Source organism: Tamandua tetradactyla, chromosome 2 (assembly GCF_023851605.1).
Source record: "Tamandua tetradactyla isolate mTamTet1 chromosome 2, mTamTet1.pri, whole genome shotgun sequence".
NCBI classification, from domain to species: Eukaryota; Metazoa; Chordata; class Mammalia; order Pilosa; family Myrmecophagidae; genus Tamandua; species Tamandua tetradactyla.
This window is the reverse complement of record NC_135328.1, coordinates 153,338,259-153,351,600: the sequence shown is the minus strand read 5'-3', so window position 1 is coordinate 153,351,600 and position 13,342 is coordinate 153,338,259.

Here is a 13,342-nt window from a genome sequence, read left to right as displayed (position 1 = left end):
GGGAGTTCCTTACAATGAATTGACTGAGGAAGAGAAAACTTGGGTCTGGTTTACAGATGGTTTAGCACGATATGCAGGTGCCACCCGAAAGTGGACAGCTGCAGCACTACAATCCCTTTCTGGGGTGTCCTTGAAGGAAAGTGGTGAGGGGAAATCCTCCAAGTGGGCAGAACTTTGAGCAGTGCACCTGGTTGTTTATTTTGCTTGGAAGGAAAATTGGCCAGAGGTGCGTTTGTATATTAACTCCTGGGCTGTTGTTAATAGTTTGACTGGATGGTCAAAGACTTGGAGAGACCATAATTGGAAAATTGGTGACAAAGAGGTCTGGAGAAGAAGTATGTGGATAGACCTTTCTGAGTGGGCTAAAAACATGAACATATTTGTGTTTCATGTGAATGTGCACCAAAGGTGTGCATTCACACCCTCTGTGAAGGTTTTAATAATCAAGTGGATAAGACAACCCGTTCTGTGGATACCAGTGAGCTTCTTTCCCCAGCATCTCCTGTCATTGCCCAATGGTCTCATGAACAAAGTGTCATGGTGGTAGGGATGGAGGTTATGCATGGGCTCAGCAACATGGACTTCCACTCACCAAAGCTGACTTGGCTATAGCCACTGCTGAGTGCCCAATCTGCTAGCAGCAGAGACCCACACTCAGCCCCTGATATGGCACCATTCCCCAAGGTGATAAGCCAGCTACATGGTGGCAGGTTGCTTACATTGGACCACTCCCTTCACGGAAGGGCCAGTGATTTGTTCTAACTGAAATAGACACATACTCTGGATATGGGTTTGCTTTCCCTGCATGCAGTGCTCCTGCCAAAACTACCATCCATGGGCTTACAGAATCCCTTATCCTTCTTCGTGGTATTCCACACAGCATTGCTTCTGATCAAGGAGCACATTTCACAGCAAATGAAGCATGGGAATGGGTACATGCTCATGGAATTCTCTGGTCTTACCATGTTCCCCATCATACAGAAGCAACTGGATTGATAGAATGGTGGAATGTCCTTTTGAAAACTCAATTATGGTGCCAACTAGGTGTCAATACCTTGAAGGTCTGAGATAATGTTCTCCAGGAAGCTGTATATGCTCTGAATCAGCATCTGCTGTGTGGTGCTCTTTCTCCCATAGCCAGGATCCATGGGTCCAGGAAACAAGGGGTGGAAATGGGAGTGTCACCACTCACTATTACCCCTAGTGATCCACTAGGAAAATTTTTGCTTCCTGTCCCTGAGACCCTGAGCTCTGCTGGACTACAGCTTTTAGTTCCAAAAGGGGGAGTGCTTCCACCAGGAGAAACAACAATGATTCCACTGAACTGGAATCTAAGACTGCCACCTGGTCACTTTGGGCTACTCATGCCCCTGGATCAATAAGCCAAGAAGGGGATTGCATTATTGGCTGAAGTGATTGACCCTGACAATCAGGGGGAAATAGGATTGCAACTACACAATGGAGGTAAAGAAGAGTTTTCTTGGAATATAGGAGATCCCCTAGGGTGTCTTTTAGTACTACCATGCCCTGAGATTAAAATTGATGGAAAACTGCAACAACCCAATCCAGGCAGGACTACAATGGCTCTGAACTCAGGAATAAAGGTTTGGGTCACCCCACCAGGCAAAGGACCATGGGCAACTGAAGTGCTTGCTGAGGGTAAAGGAAATATGGAATGGGTAGTGGAAGAAGATAGTGATAAATATGGACTATGACCACGTGATCAGTAACAGAAGTGAGGACTGTGATGCTGTTTTGTTCCTGTTATACTATTTAAGTTGTAAGATATCAAGTTTAAGAATGAATATTACCTAAGGACTATACCCCATTCTGGAGAGAGTTAATGTGTTTCCAGTTACATGCAGGACAGTTGAGTATTGTTAGGTGAAAGAAAAAAATGTGTAGTTTTAATGTTTTTTATTTAGAAATTATGTATGGTTTAAGGTGATATATATAGCTGCCAAGTTGACAAGGGGTGGTCTGTCATGGTCAGGTTCATGTGGCAACTTGGCCAAGTGGTGGTAATTGTTTGGTTGGGCAAGTGCTGGCCCGTCTGTTGCAATGAAGACATTTCATAGAATTAGATCATGATCATGTCAGCTGCATCCATAGCTGTTATCAGCCAAGGGGAGTGTCTTCTGCAATGAGTGATGCTCAATTTAATCACTGGAAGCTTTTTAAGGAGGATTCAGAAAGGACGGGCTCTCTTCCTGCTTCAAGTTCATCCAGACCCTCCATCAGAATTGTCAGCTTCACAGCCTGCCCTGTGGATTTTGGACTTTGCATTCCCGCAGTCACGTGAGACACTTTTATAAATTTCATATTTGCGAGTGTTCCCTGTTGATACTGTTTCTTTAGAGAACCCTAACTAATACAGGAAATTTGACAGAATATCTTTGATTAGTTGTTCCACAGTCTATATTTCCTCTGAAATTTTAATTTGTTCCCTTGACTGAGTCATTGCTTCCTGTTTCTTTGTGTGGCTTGTGATTTTTTGTGAATGTCTGAGCATTTGATTTTTTGATGAGCTAATTTTGGAAGTTAGTTTCTATCTCTTGCCTGGGGTTTTAGTGTAGACTGTGTGTTAAGGTTCTTCTTCAATGCTTGGTCCAGTATATATTGAATTTTTTGCGTGGCTCTTTTGCCCCTACTAACTTCTACATTAGGGAATCCTGACCCACAGAGCTAGATAGGGTCTGTGTTAAAAAATGCCTGATTTTCTTTTTCCATTTAATTGCACCATTTAATTGCACCAGCCATTAGGGACTGAACTGTGAGTATGTGCAACTTGCCAGTAGTTCCACTGAGGGTCACACTGATTTCCAGGAGATCGCTTTGTATGCTCATGCATGTTGGCCACTAGGGCCATGCCTTGGGACAATATGGCCTTGGGTCCCCATGCATGAATGTGCTTGGTACTCTAAGTCATTGTTGTAGGTGGCTCTGTGGTCAGCTGGTGCACTCTCATTAGGTGTTTTGGCACTTTAAAAAATTTTATTCAAGTCAATATTTGTGGGATCTTTCTACGGTCTCTATCATATTCCAGAGTTCAAAGCAAGCTAAATCTGCCCTTTTATTTAGCTGTCTCTGGTTGCCATCTTGATGACCTGGAGCTCATCTACTTTAGATACATTTTAATCAAATTATTAAAATAATTTTCATCATATTTCACACCTAGTTAGTGTTTGTGCAGGTTTGAAGATGTAATGTACCCCAGAAAAGCCATGTTCTTTTCCCTAATCCAATCTTGTGGGGCAGACCTATTATTTAAGGTAGAAACCTTGATTGGATTGCTTCCATGGAGATGTGACACCCAATTATGGATGATGGAGATGTGACTCTGCCCAGTCCAGGTGGGTCTTAGTTAGTTTACTGGAGTCTTTAAAAGAACTCACAGAGAGGGAAAGAGTTCAGAGCTGACATAGATGCAGACATCTGGAGATGCTTGGAGTGCTGCAGTGGAGATTATTGGAGTGGAGAACCGATGCCTGACATGGACATTTGGAGATGCAGAGCCCAGCAGATGTCACTATGTGCCTTCCCATGAGATGCTAAAAGTTGCATCCCAGAGGTACTAAGTGAAGGCCCACAGATGCTTAGAGAGGAAGCCACTTGCATCAGAAGCCGCAAGCAATGAAACCGAGTATAAGGACCAGCAGATGCCAGCCACATACCTTCCCATGTGACAGATTTTGGCTTTTCTTCAGAGTCAAGGTATCTTTTTCTGGATGCTTTAGTTTGGACATTTTTATGGCCTTAGAACTGTAAACTTTTGTAACTTCATAAATCCCCTTTATAAAAGCCAATCCATTTCGGGTATATTGCATTCTGGCAGCTTTAGCAAACTAAACTAGTGCTCAATAAAAGTTTGCTAATAAATACATTTATGAATGATGTTCTGATGATAGTAGCTTCTCATTTTCCTAATCTTCAAATATACTTGCTGCTTTCTTTGGAGGAGAAGCTTGGAAGGCAAGAGACTTGCCATTGATTGACTAATTGTCCTGAATATTAAGTGTAAAGTTCAGAAACTCTTGGCCCTGTCAGTTTCAGGCTCTGCCAGCCAGATGGGGAACCTCCACCTTCTATTTTTTGAAATCTTATGTTGAATCATGTTGACCCCTGGATCTGCCACAATATGGTCCCATAAATGGTGGAAGTAGAGCAAAGTGGCTGCAGTAGATCCCAAAGATTAGTTACTGAACTACCCCACTTTTCAATCAATTCATCCAAGTTTGAAACAACACAGGTCAATCTCTCTATGGAATATTATGTCTTATATTTAGATAATTTCAGAATCTTCAGAGCATGTTCACATCTATTATATGATTTGTTCTTCAGAAAATAGGAGAAACTTTAAAAAGGTAATAATAGCTGGGGTGCAAGGATAGTTCAGTGGTAGAATTCTCATCTGCCATGTGGGAGACTGGGGTTCAATTCCCAACCGTGTACTTCCCCCCCCCCAAATATAAAAATAAAAATAAAATTGAACAAATGATACTTCAATAACAAGGATACTCACATAGAAAAAGAATGAAATGTGACCCCCACCATACAGCATACAAGAAAAAAGATAATAATAGCTAAGTATGTTCCATCTATTAACTCATTTAATTCTTATAGCAATTCTATGAGACACGTTCTAACATCATTTTCATCTCATATATGAGGAAACAGAGGCATAGAGAGGTTTGGGCCTAGATTAACCAGCTATTGGGTGGCAACTGGGATTTAAGAACAGGTCTAGTTGGGGGTACGAGGGTAGTTCAGTGGTAGAATTCTCACTGGCCATGCAGGAGACCCGGGTTCAATTTCCCATCCATGCACTTCCCAAACGAACAAACAAAAATTCAGCAAATGGTGCTGCAATAAGAAGATACTCACATGAAAAATAATGAAATGTGACACCCCCACCACACAGCATACAAACAGAACAAAAGTCTAGTTGAATCCAGAGTCAAGTTCTTAACAACTGAACAGACTATCTTCCAGTCTTCATCCCAGAACATGCCTCCGTGTTCGTGGTTTGTGGATAATCCTTTAAATTAGTGCCTCCCAACTCTGTGTCTCTCCCAAGATTCTCAGTCAAACTCCTTGAAGGAGATGTCCAGTCTATTATCTCCATTTTCTCAGTCACTTAACTTTCTTACTTTCTCAACATATTTATCTACCACCTTATTGAAATTACTCTCACTCAAGTCAATATCTTTTATTCAGTCATTCAGGCAATAAAGAATGTGGGTTGATTGCCTAGACTGGGCCAGGCATTCTAGGCCTGGAGTTTCAATGGTGCATAAGACAAACAAGGTCTCTGCCTGTGGAGCTTACTTCCTGGTCCTTATCTTACTTTCCTTTTGGCAGCATTTGAATCTGTGCACCTTTCATTTCTTGAACTACTCTTTTCCTTTTTTTCTTCTTTTGGCAGTAAATCTCCTAATTTTCCTCCCCTCTCTATGCTGACTTCTTCTTGGGGTTCATTTGCTCATTTCTCATATTCTTTTTATGCTTTACATGCTAAGTTTCCTCAGGGCTCTGCCTTAGGCACTCTTCTTTTTCTCTTCTTGTACCTTCTAGGGCCATTTCATCAACTCTGAAGAGTCTGTTATCACCTATAAACTACCAATGCCTAATCTCTCTCCAGGCAGCACTCTCTCCTGAATTTTAGAACCACATCTACCTGCCACTGGCTGATCCTCTTGGACATCCCATAAGTGTTTGCATCCAACGTGTCTTAAACTGAAGCCAGTCTCTTCCCCTGCACAATTGTTCTTCTTTCTGTGATCCTAGAGCCATTCCTGCTCTAAACAGTGCTCCCATCCTCCCAGTCGCTTAAGCCAGAAACATGGGCATCTCCCCTCCCTCCTTCCTCCTCTCCCCATAGAGCACATAAAGCTATCCACTCATCTCTCTTCCTTCTTAACTACATCATTCCAGATCATCCTTCTTTCTCGTCTGGGGGTCAGCTTCCTTTGTTAGGAGTTTTCATAGAACCATGTTATTTTCCATCAGAAAACTTATCTGTGTTTATAGTTACACATGCATTGCTAGGATCAATTGATTTTCTCCTTCCCCCTTTGGATTGTGAGCTCCATAAAGCAGGACTTCCAGTACTGGGTACAGAGTCTGTCCCATACTAGACCCTTAATAAATATTTGCAGAATGAATGTATTCTTGAAATCGCTCCCCGATCAGCCTTCTTGTTTTTGCCATTCTCTAATACCCCGTTGCAGCAAATACACATATTTTTTCATAATGTCACTTTTCTGCTCTCGGATAAAATCCACTGCTTGACACGGCTTTTGTTTTGGCCCTAGTTGCATCACTTATCACTTTTCCCCATTTCTCCTCTGGATAAAGAGACATTCGGATCTTCACATTTTTCTTTTGATCCTTCTCTCAGTGTGATGCTCTTATATTCCTTCACATTTTCTGTTCCCTCTGAATAGTTGTTACTCCTCAGTCCTATTTTGTTTGGTTTTCTCATTATCTTTTATTTCAGCTTCCCTTACATCAGATTAGTGCTGTATGCACCAGTGGATTTCTTCTGTCAGTTTTCTTATCTAACTGCATTTTATTTGCATATTCAATTGCCTGACTTCTTTATAATGTGTAAATCATCTGAGAGCAGGGACCTCTCCTATGCACTGGGTTTATCAGAGCTCCTGGCCTGGTGCAGACCCAATAAATCTCTATTGCATGAATGAATGAATAAATAAATGAATAGTCCAAGGACAATATGACTCTTGACTAATGCTGCTGAGACTTTTGAAAATAGGATGGGAGGTAGAGCTCATTAAACATTTTTTTCAGTTGAACACATATTGAGGACACCTTTTGTGTCTGGCCATGGGAGCAGAGACAGGAAAGCACAGTTCCTGCCTTCACAGAGCTCTTGGTCTGGCCCTGGAGAACAACATCTAGAGTGACTATTGCCATAAACAATGTGGTGGGAGTGATGTGCAAGAGCGTTAGGGAATGGCGCACTCCAGCTTGGCTCTCGGGGACAGAGAAGGAAGAGTTAGATGTAATGGACATTTCCTATTATTTCACCCACAGAATTTGTCACTTCGTACCAGCCCCACTGGAACTTTTCTTTTGCTGACTGCAATAGAAAATTAGATAGAAAACCATGGCATGGAAGGAAACTTCAAAGTCATTTATTTGGTCTGCTTTCAGGAAAGCCTGCCCTTTGTTTAAAGGTATTTCAGTGAAATTCCATAGCTGTTTTCAACATCATAGCCTAGAATTCAGAAAGCCTTGATGCCAGGAACTTTTCTCTTACAGATAATCTAAATATCTCTTGCTGAAATTTGAACTCATTTCTTTATTTGCACCTTGCTCCTCAAACATTCAGTTACTCATTTATGCTATTCTTCGCCTGGAGTGCCTTCCTTTCTCTCATTGACCTCCCCTAAATATCATTCTCCCTTCTCCCCCATGTCTCACAGATTGTGGCCCAAAGACTTCTCAGATCTAAATCACCTCAGGGGTGGTGGTGAGAAAAGGAATGGATGAGATTTCTGTATATTGATATGGGTGAATAGGACTCAAAAGCATAATGCTAAATGAAGAAAGAAAGAGATGAAACATACAGCAAATGAAATCATACATAAATCAATATTATAGATTTTATATATGCACATATATAAATATTTAAATGTATATATGAAAAAATGTGGAAGGAAAACTGGGATGATAATTATTAATAACATGATGCTGAAATTGTGGGAAGGATGGGACTAGAAATAGTGCTAAAAGACCCCCCAAAAAGAAATTAATGTCTGTGTATGTTGGGAGCCTTGTCTGGCAGATGATGATATTGTACCACCAACTGAGGAAAACAGTAACTTGAATTTATTCAAATCTTTTTACCTCCAATCCAGCCCAGCCCCCAAATGAAAATCATGATACTCAATATATATTACATGTGAACTCAGCTCTAGGATTGATGGAACAAAGATTCAGGGGTAAAGAGAGGTGCAAATAGGGGGTGCAAGGGTATTTCAGTGGTAGAATTCTCGCCTGCCATGTGGGAGACCTGGGTTTGACTCCTGCCCATGCCCTTCTCAAAAAACAAACAAGCAAAACAAACAAAAAATTCAACAAATGGTGCTGCAATAATGGGATACTCACATAGGAAAATAATGAAATGTGATCCCATCATACAGCATACAAAAAAAAAAAAAGAGAGAGGCGCAAATAGTAAAAGAGCACCATGTGTAGATCACCTGGAGAAATATAGGAAATGTGTAGGATAAAGTCTCTGGGACATTTTTTCTCTGATACATTCTGTCCACAGATGAGAAAAAAAAGAAAAAAAAAAAAAAGGGAAACTCTGAGCAGTGGTTCAAGGAAAAATAATTTAATATTCTTTCTGGGATTAGAAAAGATATACAGAGGTGTCTTCTGTACCAGAACAAATACATCTGAAAAGGATCTCTTTAGCTTCAAGTGTTAGAAATGTTTACATAAGCTGAGGAACATTTAACACCATGACATTGTAAGTGAGAGTTAGATTTAGGATTTTTAAGGCAATGTCAAGAAAGATTCATGACCTTTAAAGGTTGATGATACAAGGGCCCAGCCAACCATCCCTGAGGATGAAATCCAAACCCCTGCCTGCATGGTGCTGACTTGGAACCAGGCCACCTCTCTCCTCTCCCCACCTTCCCCATGGGGTGAGATCTCTACTCCGTCTTTAATCCTTCTTTCGGCATTGAATTTCTTGAAACTTTATCTAAATTGTGTTATGTTTTTCAAATATTTTATGCTAATGTTTTTATTGTGTTTGGCTGCCTTGATTAGTCTTTCTTTCAGTAGACAAACGTATTTCATAGCAAAGTATGATTCAGTTAATTATTTCTATTAGAAGTGAGGCTGTGCAGGCCACACAGCCCTAAGTCCTGGTGACGGGCTTATCTGAACCCCTAGCCCTGGGTTTAGAAGGAAAAAGCAACCTGTGGCATAGAAACTGGCTTATCTGACTTTCTGCCGATACTGAATGTTCTCCACTTCCACCCTTCCTTCCACCTGCACAGGACTTCAGTCCCGATTAATGTAAATTTGTGAATAGTGTGATAAAAGGGACTCTGTTTCCCTTTCTCCTGAGGCACAAGCCAGGAAGTAGTCAATACCTCTGTGCCCCAAAGGTAATAAGCAGATAATTGTGCAGGATTTTCCAAGCAAGTCTGGACACCATTTTTTTGCCATCCTATAAAAGAGGTTGAAAAGAGAGGTGGGTAGTTCGAGAGAATTGCTTATATTGTGGCTGTTTGGTGGAGAAGGAGTGGGGGTGCTTCCCCTCACTTCAGTCTTAGGGGGATGGTCTTCAACTGGACTTTGAGAGTCTGAATTAGATTGGGGAGTAGTTGGTTCTGGCAAAGGAAGCAGGAGAGCTTCAAGCAGAAAAGTTGTGGGTCTCTTAGGGAGAGCAGGCCTGGAGCTCTCATATATGCCTTTACCCTCAACCTATATGACTCCTCCTGTGGCTGAAAGGGAGTTATTGGTGGCCAGCTGGAGTAAGCCTCACTCTCATCAAGAGAACTGGGAGTGAGAGGTCTCGAGGAAGTGAAGAAGAGGTTTCCATCGGCCCTAAGAAGACATTCACAAGAGAGACCATCTTCCGTATCCACCATGGCTGGAGGATGCCAAAGCCAGGAGAGGGCCAGGCTCGTAAAATTCCTGCCACCCTGTGGTCTCTGTCCTTTGTCCTTCCATCTCTAGTGCTGGAGGGGTTAAAATCTAGGGAATGGCGGTGGGGGTGGAGGTGGTACATGCTGGTGGCAGAGGCTAATCAAGCCTCTCTCTTTCTCTCAGCAGGTGTCCTGCCTGCAACAGGCCTGTGCTGACAGGGTGGATGCTTTCACCTTGAATGCAATTCACAAAGGATGTATGAATAACTGAACTAAGGTCAGTTATAGAACTCAGATGGCCAGAACACTCCTTATCTGAGGGTGAGGAGATATACTATGGCCAGTTCCTGATTTCAGCCAGGGGCCAGAAGGAGCCAGCTCCACTTGTAGGAACAGTCAAGACAAAAAGCAAAATGGCTTTATGATTGAATCTAGGAGTCCTACTCTTTTATGGGCTGCTGAAATAATTAATGAAAACAACAATCCCATCTAAAACTGTCATAAGATGCTCTCCTAGATTTTACAGGGGAGTTTACACCTCCTGGATCAGAATTTTTGCTGTATCAACTATTATCGGGAGAAAAGAGATGTACTAATTCAAGAGTAATGGAGTGATAGGGATTAGGTAGGCCATACAAGGTCATTTAAATCATGTCCTGCGGTCAATAAGTACCAGGTTTAAACGACATTGCTGTAGATGATTCTATGGAATCGATTCCAATTTAAAGGACTGTCTCAGAATTTGGTAGAAAAAACACACTGTTTTCTTTGTCATGCTTCAGGGGCATCTCAGTTGCCCTTCAACTCTCTTTTCCAAATTTAAGATTCTCTCTAAGGAGCTGCATGCTAGGACTTGCCTTGGATTAAATCAGCTGAGCTGGGCTCAGCTGCAGCAGTGACCCTACAAATCCACAGAGGGCTGAAAATTGTGTACTGTACCCACAAGAATGCCAAAACTGGCCCAATCCAAGATGGATGTGTTGGCCTTGTTTTCCCAAAGGTAGTGAGGGGTGGTGTCAAGACACCCACCCTCTCCACCAGGATGATGGCACAATCTGAGTCTGCGGTAATTGATTCTTTTTGAAGTGAAGCAACCCTACTCAGGATGCATGAGCTCTATTTCCCAAGTTCACTAGGGAAACAAACAGAGTCAGTATAAAATCCCGAGATCAAATCCCACTGCTTCCCCTTGGGCCAGCTCTCCCCCTGCTTTGATGTTCTGGCCTCCTGGTAGAAGCACAGCCCCTTCCCATTTCAGCACCCACTACAGCAAGGCCAAGGACAAGAAAGGGCTTTTGCCACAGAGACCAGTCAATTCTATAATTATTATGAGATCCTGGGTGATTTTCTAAGTTGTTCAGCCTCCCGGAACTTTGACTTTGTAAGTGAGCCAACCATCTTCTGGAGGGAATCTGAGCACTCATCATGCTCAGAGGGAGTTTAATAACAAGTCATGATGACAGGGAAGTCATCCAAGTATAAAGCACTGAAGCCCTGGGGCAAGGGAATTGGGTGTGTGCTGGGGGAGCCTAGCTCTCGCATGGCCCTGTTCTGGCTCAAGGCTGATTCCTCTTCAGGGTTGGAAACTGTTGACACTGCTCTTGTGCGTCAGTGGGCTCCTGGGGGTGGTCCAGGGACCCTGACCCTGGCAAGCTCACAGAGTGCCTGAGGATGACATTGTTATGCATGATTGCTGTTCCATTACCAGCAATAACTAAAGGGGATCAAAGCCAAAATCATTCTGTTTGTGGGGTAGAATATACTTTCAGAGGCTTGAGTTTGGTCTCTTCAAAAACAAAACTAACCAAATAAAGAAAACCACCTCTATCATCTGAAGGTTTTTCCTGAAATTCTGGTAGGTTCTAGGAGCCTCTAAGCCCCCAAGCTGGGATATTGGTTGATGGTTGTTAAATTTGTGCAGCAACACTGAACGCAAACCCTTAGGTCATTTGAGATGCTTGGAAACTCAGGTTCTCCTGAAGTTCCAGCTTCTCCTCAATTGCTCAGACAGTAGATAAACTTCTTGAGCAGTGGTTCTCAAAATTTAGAAAGCATAAGCCATTCCTGGAGGAGCTTGTTAAAGGTTCAGATTACTGGGTTCCATCCACCCACAGCTAAGAGATTCTGATTTAGCAGAGTTGGAGCTGAGCCTGGGATTCTGCATTATAATGATTTCCTATATTACTCTGATGTCAGTGGTTTGTGGGTCCCCTTAGAGAAGCACCCTCAGAAGTTCTCCCACCAACTGATAGGGGAAAGAGAGAGCTACAGCCTGCGTTTCCCCTCTCCAAGCAACTCCCATCACTATTACCACAAGAACAGCTGAGACAGGCTAAGGCTCCCCAGCCGGATGGACAGTACAAAATGTTTTGGCTTCTTATGGAATCTGGCTAAGGTCTTGCCTTTTGAGTTAGTGAAGTCATGTGGTGAACCAGGGCATAGGTTAGGAAGTGTTTGCCTACCCAGCAAATAGTTTGATTTAGGCACAGGCTAAATGATTGCATGGCCCCCTTGCTGGCTGGTATCCCAGCTTTAGGTTTTTCTCCTTGGCAAGCACTTGTTTAGACAAGTGCCTGGATAATCCTCCTCTAACAACATTTTTATCACATCATTTCCTACCTCAAGTAGCTTCCTGATCTCCTACTGCGTTTCAGGCCAAATCCAAATGCTAATATCCATGTCCGTTCCTTCCACATTTGGTCTCCCCTCTCTCCCAATCTTTTAGAACTTGTTCTTTCCGATCTTCCCCTCGCTCCATTGAATTTTTCAGTTCAGTCAGGCCAATCTGCTTATGGTTTCCAGCTTATTTCCTCTCCTTATTTGTTCATCTCCCTCTTTCCAGTTTGCATGTTCACCCACCCCTTCCTTTCCAACCCTTGATGTCCCTTAGCTCTTTCAGCATCTGGTTTATAACTCGCCTCTTTGAGGAACTTCTCCTTGCTTAATCCCCTGACCCCTGCCAGACTTCATGAGTGCTAGAGTGTATTACAGTGTAATTACAGAAGGGTCCGTTTATCTGGATATTCCTTAGTGGGCTGAATTCCTAATTTGATCACACATTTATTGAAGGGAGAAACCATATGTTTTTATTTCATTCATTTCTTCACCTGTCCCACCATTCCTCACAGTGAAGAGGCCAGTGCTTATGCAAAAAGCTACAGGGGAGGAATCAATAGTGTTTGCATCAGAAGACCTAGGGTTTGTAGAGCTCTGCCCCTCGTGAGCTATAAGACCTCGGATAAGTTACTTAGTTTCTCTGAGTATTTTTTCTTTATCCATAAGATGAGACTACTAATGCCTGCTTCCCGGGATTGCATGGAAGAGAAAATGACAATGGTTATGTGTATGAATATGCTTTGGAAATCGTAAAGCAGTTCATAAGTGTCAGCAGCTGTAGGGCTCAGCTCTTAGAGCTGCTTCAGCACTCCTTGACAAGTTTTGCCGGTACATCCATGGACAGGCCAGGTGAGGAGTAGAAGTGAGGAGAATAAGGGTGAGGGCATCTTGTGAGCCAAGAGAGGGAGTCCGTTGTTATCTCGATTCATATCCTGAATTTGACCTAGAAAAGCTCCACTCAAAAAATTTGGAGTCAAGAGGCAGGATGGAGAGTCTCCTTCTTAGCCATAATGCGTGGGGATGTACAGAAGAGAGGCCAGTGGAACAGGGCTGGGGGCCCCAGCAAAGGTGAGAGAGGAGGATCGAAGAAAGAA